The sequence below is a fragment of the Neofelis nebulosa genome, chromosome 6 (assembly GCF_028018385.1).
Source record: "Neofelis nebulosa isolate mNeoNeb1 chromosome 6, mNeoNeb1.pri, whole genome shotgun sequence".
In the NCBI taxonomy this organism is placed as follows: Eukaryota; Metazoa; Chordata; class Mammalia; order Carnivora; family Felidae; genus Neofelis; species Neofelis nebulosa.
The window spans coordinates 133,642,275-133,658,394 of record NC_080787.1 but is presented as its reverse complement, the minus strand read 5'-3'; the positions used below and the strand labels follow the sequence as shown (position 1 = coordinate 133,658,394).

Below are 16,120 nucleotides of genomic sequence, written 5' to 3'. Positions count from 1 at the left end.
AGAGCAACAATAAAATTCTGGAAATTATAAAGCAAGTGGACAAGGGATTACTAACCTAGCAAGGAGTTAAAACATTGAATCTTAAACTAACAGTAGAGAATGCCAAGAAACAACCTAAATTACACCATTTGATAAATACCCAGGAATCAGAATTAAAGCCTGAGTACCTATGAAAAAGGAGGTGATGGTGGGGGCTAAAAACAGAGTTTGGTTAAAGCCTTTTTAAGAAGGGAGAGGACCTATCATCCTTTGTCCTTCCTTAGCAGGTCATTAGACAGGCTAGACTCTGACTCTATACCAGGTGAGAGGTACTTTATCTGTAAAGAGGAGGATGAGATTAATGTTTTTATATGGAATGTGGACCTCCAAGTCCTCTTCCTTCACCTACTGTCCAGCACACGGACCCATATCATAGGCAGGAGGATGAAAAACCTTTTTCCATAAAGTACAAAAGAAGAAACAGGAGCGCCTGGGTGACTCAGTCAGTTAAGCATCTGACTCTTGATTTTGGCTCAGGTCATGATCTCATGGTCATGAGTTCAAGCCCTATGTCGGGCTTCACACTGAGGGTGGAGCCTCCTTGGGGCTCTCTCTCTCTTTCTCTCTGTCTCTGTCTCTGTCTCTGCCCCTCTCCCCACTGCCTGAAAAAATAAACAAACATTTTTTAAAAAAGAAGAAAGAAAGAGGTGAAAAACAATTTAAAAAAGGAATTTGGAAGTCCAGTACTTTAAATTCAAATTCTGAATAACAGAAATTTCAGAGAGAAGACATCATACTGTGGTGGTCGGGGATAGGGGTAATAGAAACAGATCACCTACAAAGTATCTAAGGTCAAAAAAGCTTTGGACTTCTAAACAGCAACGCTGGAAACTAAAAAATAATGGAACAGTACCTTTAAACTTTTGGGGAAAATGTATTTTCAACCCATAATTCTATACTCAAGCCAAATCATCAATCAAATATGAGGTAGAATAAAGGCATTTTTTTGGATATACAAAGTCTTAAAAAAATATTTCCTATAATCTTTCTCAGAAAGAGACAGGGAAATGCCTTACAACAAAACAAGGAAGTCAAGCGAAAAAGATACAGACTCTAGAATCCTAACCTGAAATTCAACAGAGGAGAGAGGCAGAGAGCACCCCCGGATAACAGCAAAGGGAAATTCTGTGATGACAGCTGTGCACTGGACTGGGAGGCCATCTGTCTAGACTAGGTATAGTAGGCTATAGGAGAGATTTCTTCAGAAACATGAAACTCAGAATTCCTGATGGGTCCAAATTTCTTGGGAGGAGATTTAGACAATTTGGGATTGAATAGGTTGTAAGTATAAATTAAACTAACAACCCCAAACAATTATGTAGTTATAGGAGAGTAATCCTGATATAAAACATGGATCTGCTGTAATTGGTATTTCCATAACCACAAGCATATAATCGTTACATATTGATGTAACTCAAATTAGGATTCAGCTGTACTGGGAGGATGAATACAGTTCTTGAAGGAACAAGAGTGGTGCCTGTCTCTGGCAGCAAGGGCTGAAAATGAGCTAAATCATCACCTTCTGCACAAGGAAATCAATAGATGATGCCCAAAATGGAAAAATCAAGAAATAGTAATAGAAGCATATTATTTAGAGATACAAATATAAACACCAAAAGAATAAGTAAACGTAGTTGAAAGTGGTTCCCTTTGGGGAGAGGGAAATAAATGAAATAGAAAGGGACAGACTTTTTTTTTTTTTATCAGACTTTCATTTTTCATTACTCTTCAATTATGTGTGCATGTTTGATACAATTCAAAACTAGAGAAAGGAAAGAAGGAAGGAAGGAAGGAAGGAAGGAAGGAAGGAAGGAAGGAAGGAAGGAAGGAAAGCAAGCAGGAAAAAAGAACGCTATAGGCTTTCTGGAAATCCAAAACACCACCTACAGGGCAATGCTGTGAATTCTGGCAGCAGGTAACCAGGAGCTCTCCATCCTGCCTGCGCACTTCTTTCTCCCTGTCTTTCTCACATAACCACCTCTTTACAGATTCCACTTGAGAATGAGCACTTAGACACAGGTATTAGTGGAATCTGGAATTCCCCCCAAGTTAATTTTTTGATTGCACTAAATCCAAAATTCTGACCAAAGTTTAAAAAAAATTCTAAAAAATAAAGTGATCCTTAAATAAAGTTCAAATAAAGTTCAAATTTTAATAAATTGAAAAGAATATAGCACTGGTAAAAAGAGGAAAGCTCTTGCTGATATTACCACTTGCATAAGACCATAGTTAAAAGCATAATAATTTTGCAAACATAAAAATTAGATTAATGGACATGAATACAACACTAAGAAATAGACCAATTTTACACAAAATCTTAGTATATGGAAAGAAGCCATCAAGAAGTAATAGTGGAGGAAAAAAAATAAGCAACTAGGCTGGTATAATTGACTAGTAAGAATTGATTCCTCTCTTAATTGGGTGATGGTCATTGAGGAGAGCACTTGTTGGGATGAGCACTGGGTGTTATATGTAAGCCAACTTGACAATAAATTATATTCATACAAAAAAAGAATTTATTCCTCTCTAAAACTTACTGGAGACCCTACGATACACCTTAGGGACATTAAAGAATTAAAAATGCAAAATCAATAACAGAAACACTAACAGAAAGTGAAGTTGAATATCAGTACTCTGGGAAAATGATAATTTTCTTTTTTTTTTTAATTTCCTTTTTTTAAGTTTATTTTATTTATTTATTTTGAGAGAGAGAGGGAGAGAGCAGAGAGAACATACATGCAAGGGAGAGGCAGAGAGAGAGAGACAGAGAGACAGAGAGAGAGAGAGAGAGAATCCCAAGCAGGTTCTGCACTGTCAGCACAGAGACTGACTCGAAGCTCAGTCTCACAAATTGTGAGATCATGGCCTGAGCCCAAATCAAGAGTCGGATGCTCAACCGACTGAGCCACCCAGGCGCCCTGAAAATGATAACTTTCCATGAGATGTGAGGCTATGGAAGAAATCTCAGAGAAAAAGATAACCAAATTTGACTAAATAAAATGTGAAATCTCTCTGCAACAAAAAGGAGTAACAAATACTAAGGACTAAAGCAAGAGATTGGAAGAAAATGTTTGCACAAAACATAACAGACATTGTGTAGGTACTCGGTATTGTATGCAGAGACACCCCAACGGGTAAAATAACATGGCAATAAATTATCGAGTAAAGTATATAGAAAGACATTTCACAGGACATAAAATATTCTCAATAAAAATATGAAATATTTATTATCTGCTATTTGGAAAATATATGCAAATTAAAAATAATACATTAGACTTATTAATTTAGCCAGAAATGAGTGGGAAAATCAGAATATAAGATGTATCTATGCTTTAGCTACTAGGACTAGATGGAAAGAATACAAATGAAAAAACATATTGTGTACGTGGATGGCCCTAGCAGGCAGTATATTAAGCGAAATAAGTCAAACACAGACAGACAAATACCACACGATTTCACTTGCATGTGGAATCTAGAAAACCAAACAGATGAAAAAACAAAAACAAAACAGAAACATACTCATAAATACAGAGAGCAAACTGGTGGTGCCAGAAGCATGGGAGGTGCTGGGATGGAAGAAGTAGGTGAAGGGGATTAAGATCTACAAACTTCTAGTTATGAAATAAATAAGCCACAGGAATGTAAAGGACAGCATAGAGGATGGAGTCAATAACACTGTAATAACATTGTACAGTGACAGATGGTAACTACACTTATTGTGGTGAGCATTGTAATGTATATAAATGTCAAGTCACTATGTTGCACACCTGAAACGAATATGATATTTCATGTACTATGGTTCAATTAAAAATAAAAATTTAAAAACCCTTATGCTGTGCTCACGCTGTTATCCGTGGTATGTATAGGTATCTAGATATCAACAAAAAGGAGAAAATGTCTATAGCACTCGAAGTTTCGGCAAAGGGCAATTAATAACTTGACAAATTTTCCAACTAAACAACAACAAATATACACCGACAGGATGGAATGTTCCTCTTTTCAGATGAGTTGACACTATTATAATTTTGATTCTTTAGGGAACAAGTTGTAAAGAGTTTCATCTTCTAGAGTTCTCCATTTTCTAAAGGAGAAAATATTTCATTTCACCACCCTAACCTTTTATTTAAAAATTCCAATTCTTAAGGAAAATATCAAAGTTGAACAAATTTACAGTTAACAAAGTATTCCACAAAATTCATAGTGGCCTAACTTATAACCTATACTTCAGCAATAAACTAAGTTTGAACTATACAAAATAGAAGCAAAAGAACAAATGTCAAGAATTATTTCCAACCATTCAGACACTCCCTATATATAATATTCACTGTAAAAGCAAGACAAAAAATTAGAACATAAATTAAGTCATACTTGAAATAAACCAAGGAACATGCCAAGGCATGGGAAGAAAGACGTAAGAAAACATGGTAAATGGTCATCACAGGACATCGCATGCCGTCAGAGTCATATTTTGAGCCTGAATTATGTTGTCACTTGCACAATGATTTTTAATTCTGATCAATGTTATTCTAAAATGTTGGATGGTGTAGACATGTGTTTAAGTTGACTTAGGTGAGACCCAGCAGAACATTCTATACTTTTGTCTACATCTAGTAAGTGCTGCTTCATGATGACTTAATCCTCCCCTCCCTGCCATCAGTCAACTGACTGGCATTTTTAGTACTTAAAGTAGACATTCACAAGATAAATATGCCTGTGTTAGCCCTTGGTGTCTTTGCTTTGCGATGTCAGGTTAAACAAGAAATATGTTCTCAACAGAGAACCAATCTGGTTACTTTCTCAACCCAAGGATCCCCTCTTAACTCAGATACCACATTCAAGGTTGTTTATTAAATGTAATTAATGTAAATAAATTATAAAGAAGAGCTGCAGGAGATTCAAAGATTGAAAAATCCAGAAATCACAATCCCTGCCCTCAACTAAGTCTGTAAGTTATGGGGAAAAACAAGCAGGTACAGAAATAATACAAGGGAAAGAACGGGCCAGAAAAAGACAGAAGAGCCCAGTAGGAGCTGCCACACCAGGCAGAGGCCACGTACTACAAAAACCACTGCTGCAGGAAGAAGAGAAGAACAGACACTGACCACTGAGCAAATGTGCCTCAAACTGGGTCTGTAACAGAACCCAAGGCAAATCTGTCAAGCACCCTCCTGGGCCAGAATCCTCAGATTCTTAAAATTAACTTTTAAAAAGTTGTGATATAAAGCTCATGATTTTCAGAGCCCTAAATTTATCTTCTTTTACTACATATTAAAATATTAATTAACTTTGGGCAATGGCACATCGAATGAAATGCAAACCGACTTCCTTCTCTGTTCTTTGCTATCTATTTTAGTCATTAAATGAAGGAGTGATTTTCTTGATCTCTCTTCGTCAACACGTGTGCTTACACACTGGACAGGCAGAAAGACACAGACACACGCGCGCGCGCACACACACACACACACACACACACACACACACGTGAAGGATCGGCCGATTTTGAATTAGACAGACCGAAAGATTTTCCTTTGTTAAAAAGAGGTCCTTTGTCTTATCACCAAAGCCAGCCTCATAGCTCCTATTCTTGTATGTTTCACAAGAATGGGAAACTCTCTGACCTTAGACTAAGCTGGAGGACTGATTCTATGATCTCACACTTTGTGGCACTTCCTCTTTCCTGATATTTATTGTATTCTATTGTTAATTGTTTTACTGTCTATCCTGTCTGCTCGCCCATAAGTTCCAGGGGGTCAGGGGCTATACCTGCTGTGTTTGCCATGTACCCCGAAGCGCCCAGCATATAGCATCATATTGTCCTAGGAATTTATCAGACTCTTCTTTAGGCGACTAATACTTCCTGCAATGACCGGACTCAGAATCAGTAGGTTTAAAAGTGCTTTTCCCTTTGAAGAACGATAATTATTCCCAATTTCAATGAATAAGATAATATATTTTCCTGTTCATAGTTCTCTCTCTCTCATCCTTTTGTATGGTCATTTAATTAAAAAAAAATTTTTTTTAAGAGAGCATGTGTGCATGCCCATGCAAGAGTGGGAGAGGGGCAGAGGGAGCAGAGGGATTGAGAGAGAGAGAATCTTTTTTCCTTTTTAATTTTATAAATGTTTATTTATTTTTGAGAGACAGAGAGAAACAGAACATGAGCAGGGAGGGACAGAAAGAGAGGGAGACACAGAATGCCAAGCAGGCTCCAGGCTCTGAGCTGTCAGCACAGAGCCCAATGGGGGGCTTGAGCCCATGAATCATGAAATCATAACCTGAGCCAGTCAGACACTTAACCAACTGAGTCATCCAGGCACCGAGAGAGAGAGAAAGAGAGAGAGAGAGAATCTTAGGCAGGCTCCATGCTCAGCACAGAGTCCAATGTGGGGCTTGATTCCACAACCCTGGGATCATGACCTGCGCCGAAATCAACAGTCAGATGCTCAATGGGCTGAGCCACCCAGGTGCCCCTGTATGGTCATTTAAAGTTAGCAGACAGTACCTCAAAGCTTTATCTGACATAAAACTTCTTGGAACCTTCTTATTCTCCTAGAAAGTTTTCTGATTCCTATAAAATCACTGATTTCCCCCCTGTGACTATTCAAGGAATTTGGCATCTCTCGCCCAGCTACTAAAAGGCCAAGTCAGAATCATCACTCTCTTTCCAGCAATCTGGGGCAGATGCCAGCCAAAGAATTTGGGGCAGGCTCTCTTGGCCACACCAGCATTTTGCTATGAAAGATTAGGGGTGAGTGTCATTATATGAAGCCTGCCAGGCGGTCCCCTGGTTTTCATTAACTTCTTGCTAATTTGAAAAATCTCAATAGGCTTGGTCACCAGCAAAAGCATAAGAGTTTGGGTCTATGGTTCTCAAACTATAACATGTATAAAAATCAGGTGGGGGAGTTTTTTGAAAATATCAATTCATAGGCTCCACTCTCAAATATTCTGTTCCAATAGATATCAAATGTGAGCCTGGACTCTCTGTTTTTCTATTTTGTTGTTTGGTTGGCGGGGGCGGGGATTTGTTTTTAGAGATCCCAGGTAATTCTGGTGATTATAATCTACAGGCTACATGTTGAGAGTCACTGGACTGTTCTGGGGTTTTTCAAAGGCATAGAAAAATGAGAAAGGGAAGAAGGGAGAAAAAAGAGAGAAAACGTAGCTTAATATCCATTCAACAATGTTACAGCCCTGAATTACAGCAAAGACTAGCATGCATTCCACTTCTGTTCTGGGTCCAGACAGATAAGGGCTTCCCGTTAGCTGTGGCGTCAGAGGTTACTTCTCTACCAGGTACCACCACTCCGCCCATCCTGGCCCTCCTTCACCAGTTTCCTAACCTTCCTGGGAGTAAGGCTACTTTACCTTCCTGCTGCCCGGTCAGCCATTCTAAATCTTTAAGGGCCTTGGAAAAAATGCCAACTTTCTGGGCTCCACTCAGCAGGGCAACCGTCTGGGCCAGAAAGACACGAGCGAGGCCCTTGCAGAGAAAAACATTCCCTTCTGTACAACAGTTGTGGATGATGTGAGACTCTGATCCCTTTAGGACCAAGGCCCTCATTCTCCCAGTTGCCAGAAATGTTGACTACCGAAGGCTCACAGCTCTAGGAACTGCCCTTGACTGAAGGAAAGCTGCTCGCTCCAAGACGGCACCTTCTGCCTGGTGTGGCCTGCAACCAATGACCTGTTTAGGCAGGGCATTCAGATGACCAGCTCGTGTGCTGGCAGAGCAATTCTGAAGGGCCATTCCAGCTCCAAGGCTGGGCCCACCACTGTACCTGCACTGCGGTTCAGTTCCTCCCTCTGCATAATCCTGCTGCTCTCCCTCCCTGACAAGTGCTGTTCCCACAGCACCTCTCAATAAACCCCCTGTACGCAAATCTCACAGTCTATTTTCAGGAAACTTAAACTAAGAGAGTGAAGTTGCCTTTTTCAGTCAGGTAGCGACAGCACAGGGGAGTGGGCATCTGTACCTTACTTCTAGAGAAATCGGGTGGTCACTTAATTTCTCCAAGAGTGTCCCTCCTCATGTATAGACCTCAAATACAGATAACAACAATAATACTTTTTGCCAGGCTTTTATGAGAAGGAAAAGAGGAAATATATATGAGAGTATTTTGTAACTAATGAAGAGCTGTATAGTATTATCAGCTAGGCCCTGGTTTACCATGCAGTAATCAGGGAAGGCAGGAGGGATTTACCAACATGATATGATTCAGCTTACACACTGTGTCCTACTTTCTCAAATCAACAGATCTGTGTCACTAATCAATACACCTGGGCACATAATATAAAAAAATTAGAAGTAAAACCAGGTGACACATGCGTTGCTGCAATCCTGAAACTGAAACAGTAGACAGAATAATACTTGTTTACTCTGTTTCCATATGAAAATAGCAACAGAGCAATTTCCACTACTCTCTAAAGTCGGAATTCACATTTTTGCCCAATAAGTTACACAATGAGTAATGGAATATCACTTTACATCCTGGAGCAGAGAAACAAGTAAAACAGCTGGGTATACAAAAGGAGGAAGACTTTTCCAGGCAACTTAGTATTTTCTGCATTACCTGGATACTGTAGCCACTGAAAAGAAACAACAAAACAAAACAGTACACAAATCAAGTTGAAAACATTGAGTTAGCTCAAGGAGGATAACAAGAAATTACCAATTCTAAAACTATGCTTTATGTTAGAAGTTACCAAATTATTGAACGTTACCAAGAACTTACATGAGATATACAAATAACGTCTAGTATTTACAGATGTAGACGGCGTGGTTAACAAATGACTTCATCTGACAGATGGTTTTATTATCAGCAAAAGTCACGGAATGGTTAAAACTGGAAGGAAGCTGACAGACCTATGAAAGCCCCCAGCCCCAGTGATTCTCTGCTTGCAGAGAAACCACAATCAAAATGAAGAAGCAAGACAGACCCACGTAAAATACTAACCCAAACTCTTCCCTTTCTTATTATTTGAGCACTGAATGAATTACAGACAGGTATACAGGGATTCAGACCAAGGGGTAAACAGGTGGGCTAGATCAATCCAGAAGGCTTCATGTCAGTCTCATATAATGAGAAGCTATAAATACCTTGATTTCCTGTTAAATCTGAAGAAATGCTGAATGAAACATTTCCTTCATGAATGGAGAAAATATTTTAGAACTTCAAACTTAGAGAGGAGTTTGCTGATTCTGTTTAGGTAGAATAATAATTCAGTGTTTACAATCTTTAAATAGTCCAAAGTGAGGCTTGTGAGGAACAGATAATTAGACCTTGATTCCTGAACAAAAATCATAGTCTTAATCCAACTCGTGAAACAATGAGAATGGTGAAGAGCTGAGGCCAGGTTTTGAGGGGAAGGAGGGAGTTGGGGTTGTTTATCAAAAACACCCTTATCAAGACCAAAGGAATCTACCTGAATGCTGAAAACAGAAAACAAGCCCTGTGGGGCACTTGGTGGGTCAGGCGGTTAAGTGTCCAACTTTGGCTCAGGTCATGATCTCACAGTTTGTAAGTTCGGGCCCCACGTAGGGCTCTGTGCTAGCAGCTAGAAGCCTGGAGTCTGCTTCGGATTCTGTGTCTCCTTCTCTCTGCCCCTCCCCTACCTGTGCTCTGTCTCTCTCTCTCAAAAATTAATAAACATTAAAAATAAAAAGAAAGAAAACAGGCCCTAATCCCTAGAAGTATGAGCCATTTTGCTCAGTTAAAGTCAAGAGGACAGGGACACTGCCGGCCAGCTTCACTTAATAAGGTTCTGGAAGTTAGAGACAAGAGGGGCAGGTAAGCTTCAGGGTGAAACCAGAACAAAACAGGCCCTAGAAGGCAGACCACAAAACAGGAGTGTAAGACTTGAGTTATGCACCTGCCTGAATTTGTTAGTAATTCTTGTACCATTGGACCCTGCTCTGTAGATTAATATCCCCAGGTCAGCCTTTCTATTTCCCCTTTCTATTTCAGCCTTTCTAGTATCCCCAGAGGAATACTACAGATTTTAGCAACAGATCATTGACTGCCTCTAAGAAACACAAAGCGGTGAACATTCAGTGTCTAGGGAGAGTAGTAACCAAGGCAGCTCTGAAGACGTAGTTGTGGAAGCTCTGGGAACTTTCAGCGAGAGTGAGTCTTCATAAAAGTGTTTTAATTCCCAGGAGAAATTGTCTGATTATTCTAGGTCTATTCCTAGATCAACCAGGTATTCCTTGGGGTGAACCAAGGGGGAGGGGTGCCATGCAGCACAACAGAGCCTCTGAGGGCCCATCTTATATATCGGGCTAACCCTGAATGAGGAACAATTGTTGGCGTCAAGACAGTGACTCCAGTTTGAGTTTGCCACAGTGTCTGAGACTTCATTCATTCACTCATTCATTCATTCATTCATTCTTGGAGATACCATAGCAAAGCAGTGTGGTTCAGAATGTAAGTTCTGGAGCTAAGCGCTTGGGATCAATTCCTACCTCTATCAATTACTAACATTACACTTCATTCACCTGTCAAAAGCAGTCAATTATAGCACCCATCTCACAGGATTTCAGTGAGGAGGAAAAGACCGAGTTCATATAATGAGCCTAGAATTGTGCCTGGCACCGATAAACATTTTAGCTATTGTTGTTGTTGTTGTTGTTGTTGTTAATTCATTCATTCAAAAACTTAATGAGCACTGATTATGTGCCAAGCACTGAATGAGGCCCTCATTTAGCACACCTAGTCTTTCACTTACATCCCACTCCTAGTCATTAACTAGGAATGTAGGAGTCATCCTAAACTCCTTCCTCTCACTGCCCACCTCTAAAGATGTAGCCAAGTTCTGCCTATTAAACACGTCAGCTCCTTCCCTCTTTTCCACTCCTCACCATCACTGCCTGACTCAAGCCTTCTCCAATTTCTCTTCTCAAATATTATAGTAATCTCCTGTGTGTCCCCTAAGGCTAGAGTTGTGTTCATCCAATCTGTTCTCCATCTTGATTCTAAACTGTCTTTCCAAAACACGTATCTGACGATATCATTCACCTGCTGAAGTCTTCCATAGGATAAAGTCACAGGTCCAACATGGCACATGGGCCTTTGTGATGCGGCCCAATCTGTCTCCCCAGCTCTCACCCCGTGCCCACACTGACCAGGCTGCTGTTCCCTGACAACACAATGTTGATCCTTCTGCTGGGCTGACTATCCCTCCCTCCTCCTGAAAACTCCCCTTTTACATTAAGGCTCATTATTCAATTAATAAATACTTCCTAACACCTGCCACGAGTAATGCCTGTACCAAGGCCAGGGAGTACAGTGATGAAGAACACACTCAACCCTTTCTTCCCCATAGATAAAGTAACTTTGAGGCCCTCAAGAGAGAAAAGAAATATGGAAATTAGAGTTATCTCAAATTTAGTATTGTTTCCCTCACTAGCTGCATACCTCACAGAATTGTAGAAATTGAACAGATTTTGGCATCAAGTCCAAAAGTACCTCGAGATTTCAGTCTCAACAGTAAACTGTCACACAGTGGGTTAGTCCTTTTGACTTGTGCGGCGATAGTGTGTTAGAAAAGATTGATTTGAACTATAAGAAACAATGATCAGTAGGTTGCTTCAATATGGTGTTATAAAATTATAAGCCATTAATTAGCTACTCTGTTTTTACTTAAAAAATTTTTTTTAACGTTTATTTTTGAGATATAGAAACAGAGCGTGAGCAGGGGAGGGGCAGAGAGAGAGGGAGACACAGAATCCAAAGCAGGCTCCAGGCCTCTAAGCTGTCAACACAGAGCTGACATGGGGCTCAAACCCACAAACTGTGAGATCATGACCTGAGCCAAAGTTGGATGCTTAACCAACTCAGCCACCTAGGCACCCCACTACTTTATTTTTAAAAGGTGAGTAAATTATAAGTACCTGTGATTGTCTAGGGGTAATACCAGGCTGGGTTTCTTTTTACCCACGAAATAATATGAAATATGGTTATCAAACACTTTAAAAATCATGCCTTTCCAGTTAATACATTTTTAAATCATTCACTGAATGAAATGCTTACTGAATAACCACAACAGGCTGTCGACAAAAGAGGTGATTAAATTTAAAACTTTACTCATTCTTTCAGCAATGAGGAAACATCAAAAATCTGTTCATTCAAAATCTCAGATCTGCACAAACACCAGTAGTATTGGGACAGAAGCTCTACTGTGGGCATAGATTGGTCATAGCTCCCATCTCCCTCGTTGGCTCTTCCAACCTTCCACACTAGTCTTTATGGCCCTTTTCAGCAACATCCTGTCGTATTCACAATTACATAACCAGAGCTCTGTGAAGACTGTGGCACAAAGAAGGTGCCTGATAACTGTTTGTTGCACTGACCTCAGCTCAACTCGCCTCCAACAGAGATGCTGTCCTCTTCTCCACTAAGCATGGAGACAGTACAGTTCCTTCCCAAGAGCAATGGGACCTCTCAGCTTACATATTTTAATTTCTCAGCTCCAACTGGTATCCACCGTCTTCAAAAATGTTCACGTGGCACTAACTTACTAAAGACAAACTGTCCAAATTATTTGGATCCAGAGAGTGACATTCAATCACTTTGTATAATGGCATATTTCTACCATACCATACCATTGAAAGTATTAACATACAGTTATTGAATAATGAACTTCATTTTCTCTTGGGCCTCTGTGGCAAAGCACATGATTTCAATGGTTATCTGACATCAGCCTAGTGACCCTAGCTGGTATGCTGTACCATCAGGCACTTTAGGAAACTGAAAACTTGAACTGTTACTTCCGATACCGCTAGCTCGAGTTTAACACTGAATGCATTTCACATCTGAATCTTCCTTTACACACACCCAGAGCAAACCTCACTTTTCAAAAGTTCATTAACAAAGACTCAACTTAAAAGAGCAGCCCTGTGACTCATCTTTGGATACCCGGGTGGAAATAACAACTCCTCCCTTTGCTGAGAAACGGCTTAAACAAGTGCATGAGAACCACAGGAAGTAATAACAGATCTCAGCTAGTGTCAGTGAAGTCTAGAATTCCCTCCCGGGACGGTGTGGTTCTTGAAGTCACGTTGCCACTGCTTGTCTTCATTCTTCTATAAGAAAAAAGTCTTATGTGGGCTTGGAAGGAACTATTTCAAGGCAATATCAATTTCTTCGTATTTCCTGGCTCCTGAGTCATTATGTCAAGTTCAAGTCAAGAAGCACCCATTCGGGTGTTTTTGAGAAAGCGCAAGCTAAAATAGGGAGTGAACAGACGATCACACCGAAGTAATGTCCCCAGTAATTCAAAACAACCTCAGCCTTTCGACTTAAAACAAAAGTAGTCTTACTTAGAGACTTTGTGCCAGAAGCCTATCAACAGGTATCTGAAAGAATTTCTGTGAAGCCCTAAATGCGCAGTCCCTTGCCCACTGGGAGAAAAAAAAATCACTCCGATGTACATAAGAAACCCAAGGCCGTGTTTCTCGAGGCGCGAAAAGGCGGCGTGAGCACCGGGGCCAGACCCGAAATCCCTCCCAGGGACATCCCTCGACGCCCCATCCAGCGAGGCCACCCCGACGCCCCCCCGCAGCTCTCGGCGCACAACTCAGCGGGGCGCCTCCTCGCTCCTCCTGGGGCGCTTAGGGAGAGAAAAAGAGGCACAAGGGGAAAAAACGAACCAGGTACGGGACCGAGCGTGCGAACCGAGAAGCTATGTCCTGCGCGGGCGCCGGTCCCACGCTGGGCGTCGTGAGAAGGAAGGAAACCTGTCGCGCGACTCCTGGCGGCGGGGATGCCGGCGCCTCCCGCGGCCCAGGCCGGGGTCCTCCGCGGCCCCGCGAGCACCGCGCCGCTGCCGCCGCATCAGGGCGCCGCCGACCCAGCCCCCAGCAGCGTCGGCAGCACCCACAGCTGGGGGAGCAGGCCCCGCCCCGGGACGACGGCGCCGGCCGCCCGCGCGCCCGTCCCCGCCCCGCCCGGAGGGCGAGAGCCCGGGGGGGGCCGGCAGCCCGGGGCCGCGCCGCTCCTGCAGCCTCACCTCGCCTGTGCGCCCGCGGACGGTCTCCGTGGCGGCCCGAGGCGCCTCACCTGCTCCCCGACCCTCCTCGCGGGGAGGGGCCCGGGGGCGCCGGACTTTCCCCAGGAATCCCCCTCGCGCCGGTGACGTCTGCCGGCCGCTGCGTTCCGCGGGGCGCGGCCGCGTGCGCGGGTTCTGAGTGTGGGTGTGGCCCCCAGCCGTGCACCTGCGGCGACCCGCGAGGCGGCGGGCCGCGAGCCTGAGCGTATAAACCGAGGCTGAGCACCGCCAAGTCAGATCCCTCTTGGACTCACCCGCCTCAAGTGGGCCAGAACCCCAGCTAGAACCCCAGCCGGCTTCATTCATTCATTCATTCATTCATTCATTCAGTACCAAATGAGCGTCCACCCAAGGGCTGAGGATACTTACCGTGGTGAAAAATACCAAGACCGTGACTTCGAAGACCTGGCATTCCAGTGGGGAAAGACAAACACGTAAAGTGTACATTACGCTAAATGGTGGTAAGTACCTTGAAAATAAGACTGAGACTTAAAAGTTAGGGAATGTTAAACACACACAGACAATAAAGTAGTATTAGACCACAATCCGAAGTAAAAAGAAAATCCATGAGTTCCTAATGGTGTAAGTAGTTGAATAAATAAATAAATGCTAAAGAGATCAATCTCCCCTGCAGAAGAATTCGTGAAAGTTTATGTGGATACTCGACCCTTAAGGACAAGCATAACTTCCCACTCCTTAAGTATGGCCTGCCCATAGTGACTTCTCCCAAAATATAAGGCGTAGAAAGGAGATAAAGAATAAGTTCACAATGGAAACACCACCTCAGCCAGAAGATCAAGGTCCATATTCACAGCCATAAATCATGTTGATAGTATGCGCTCATGATATGATGTGATGAAAATGTCACTTTAGCTCTGTGGCTTTCCTCCCCCAAGCCCATGACCCCAGTTCTTATAAGAAAAATGTGACAACAGAGGGACATCCTCCAAAATACATGGCCAATATTTCTCTGAGCTGTCCATGTCATCAGAAACAAGGAAAGTCTGAAAAACTGCTACAGTCTAGAGGAGCCTAAGGAGACATGTCACCTAAATATATACATGAGATCCTGAATGGGATCCTGGAACAGAAAAGGGCCATGAGGTAAAAAGTAAGGAAATGTGAATAAAGGATGGACTTTCATTAGCAATATAGTATCAAGATTTGTTCGTTAGTTGTGATGGTGTGCCATATTAATTAGAAGATGGTAATAATAGGAGAGGTAATAATGGGTACGAGGTTTATGAAAACACTCTATACTGTCCTTGCAATTTTTCTGTAAATCTAAAACTGTTCTAAAAAATAACGTTTATTTAAAGTAAAGCTACAGGCACCTGGGTGGCTCGGGCGGTTAAGCATCTGACTTCGGCTCAGGTCATGATCTCACAGTCTGTGGGTTACAGTCCTGCGTCGGGGTCTGTGCTGACAGCTCGGAGCCTGGAGCCTGCTTCAGATTCTGTGTCTCCCTCTCTCCCTGCCCCTTCCCTACTCATGCTCTATCTCTCCCTCCCTCAAAAATAAATAAACATTAAAAAAAATTTTAAATAAAAGTAAAGCAAATTAAGAGAGATTGAACGGTGCTATAATAAACTAAAAAAAAAAAAAAAGTTTATTTCAAAGGCTTCCAAGATAAAAAACAAAACAAAACAAAAACAGTTGAAGGAGGAAGTAATGTGGATATTTGGGGATGACCATTTCAGGCAGAGAGATTGTAGGTGTAGAGGCCCTGAGGCCAGAGCATTTTTGGCTTCTTGGATTAGTATCAAATTGGGTAGAACAGAATGGGGGGTGGGGGGAGAACAATGGATGGATGGGTGATGGAGCTAGGGTTGGAGAATGGAGCACGTAGGGCCTTGGCGGTCATGATAGCTTTAAAAGTTTACTCTGATTGAGAAAGGAAGACATTGAAGAATTTGTAGTAGAGGAGTGACCTGATATGGCTTTTTTTTTTTTTTTTTTAATTTGCTATTGTGTTGACCAGTTAGGGGGAGAGGATGGAAGAAGGTCGACCAGTTAGGAAACCATGCTTGTT

General features: G+C 42.0%; 1 protein-coding gene across 6 annotated transcripts in view; it reads right to left on the bottom strand.

The window, feature by feature from the left end:
• Positions 1 to 16,120, bottom strand: part of STX11 (syntaxin 11) — a 46,101-nt gene that overhangs the window by 22,639 nt on the left and 7,342 nt on the right. The window contains exon 1 of one of the 6 annotated variants that reach the window (XM_058736191.1): positions 14,050 to 14,183. The exons of 3 other annotated variants lie outside the window; for them this stretch is intronic. The gene's annotated coding sequence lies outside the window, so the exon portion shown is untranslated. Of the gene's footprint in view, positions 1 to 13,690; positions 13,854 to 14,049; positions 14,184 to 16,120 lie in introns of those variants that run through there. 2 more of the 6 variants (XM_058736193.1, XM_058736190.1) reach the window with 2 other exon arrangements.